The following is a 1,405-nucleotide window of genomic DNA, read 5'->3' as shown; positions in this document are numbered from 1 at the left end:
ATATATATATGCACACACACATCTGAAATGTGTGTATATTTTATTTCATAACTACCAGACTCACTTATTACATTTTGCTTTTCCATCATTGGATAGGGAATTTATTACTTTTGAAAAAAGATACAGGAACATAACCATGCAGTTTCATTTTCCCGTTTCCCCTAAAGCTTTGTACCTGTCAAAGAGATCTAAAAAAATTCTATTTTAAATTGACCACTTATATTTCATATTCTCATTTTAGTTTCCTTCACAGTAGTCTTGGTTTGGCTGCTGAGATGTGGCTGTGGGGAGTTATTATTCTGATAACTGACCAGCAATATATTGTGTATGTGCCAGTGTTACTTTTTTTGTTTTTTATAAGAATAGTCACTAGAATTGGTAGGCTAGTGATAGTCTGTATTAGCATAAATCAGATAGAAAATATAATCAAAAGAATGTGTACATTAGTGTATCATAAGAAATGGAAGATTAATGTTTCTTGTGGAACCCTTCTCAACATCTTTTCTCTGTTGAATAGCCTTGTCTAATACCTTAAGTATCACTTCTTTACATGACAAAGCAACATGTACTTCTTTTGTTTATATATCCTATTTATTTGTGTATGTGTGTTAGTAAGTGGTTTAGAAATTAAGTTGCTCTGTATGTCTGTCTCATAAGTTAATTACTATTTCCCCTATATTTTTTTCTCTTTTACCAGTCAAGGTGGTAGATCTGTCACTAGTAGAACTTGTTGGCAAAATTACTTGTTGATTGTCTATTTAGGTACCTTTGTTCTTCCCATGGTGATGGAAATAGCTACCAGTAAGATACTTTTGGTCAATCGCTAGTGAAGCCAACTCCTCAAAGATACATTACAACATGCATTGGATTTAGATGATAGAGGAGACCTATAACACTCAATTTCACAACAGTGTGAAAATACATTTGCGATCTCTCCAACATGGGTGGAAGAGACACTTATTTCTCTAGAACTGTCAGTGGTTTCAAAATGCTTTCTGCTCATTTTCATTTCTTTTCTTTTTAACTCTAGCTTTTATTTTTCTCATTCCTTTAATATTTCCTAAACATAATTTTTCCTAATTAATTTATAAATTTACAAAGGATGTAATCAGTAAGACATAGATACATATTAAGATATATATATATATTGCCCAGGCATTAGCTTAAATATCATATTTTACATAGTAATCATCAGTGAGAGAAAGGCTATATTTAGAAACATTATTGCTTTTATATATGTCCATGAGATTACTCTGTGGTTATTGCAAAATGGAAATGAAGTAAAAAGAATTCATTTGAAATAAGCAGTTATATGGTCACACTAAAATAGCAATCCTATGTGTGCAAACTTCACACTAAGTTTTCAATTGATACTAAATTGAAAATTAAAAATTAAATTTAAGAA

This window comes from Octopus bimaculoides, chromosome 21 (assembly GCF_001194135.2).
Source record: "Octopus bimaculoides isolate UCB-OBI-ISO-001 chromosome 21, ASM119413v2, whole genome shotgun sequence".
In the NCBI taxonomy this organism is placed as follows: Eukaryota; Metazoa; Mollusca; class Cephalopoda; order Octopoda; family Octopodidae; genus Octopus; species Octopus bimaculoides.
The sequence above is the reverse complement of the archived record's forward strand: the minus strand, read 5'-3'. Positions refer to the sequence as shown.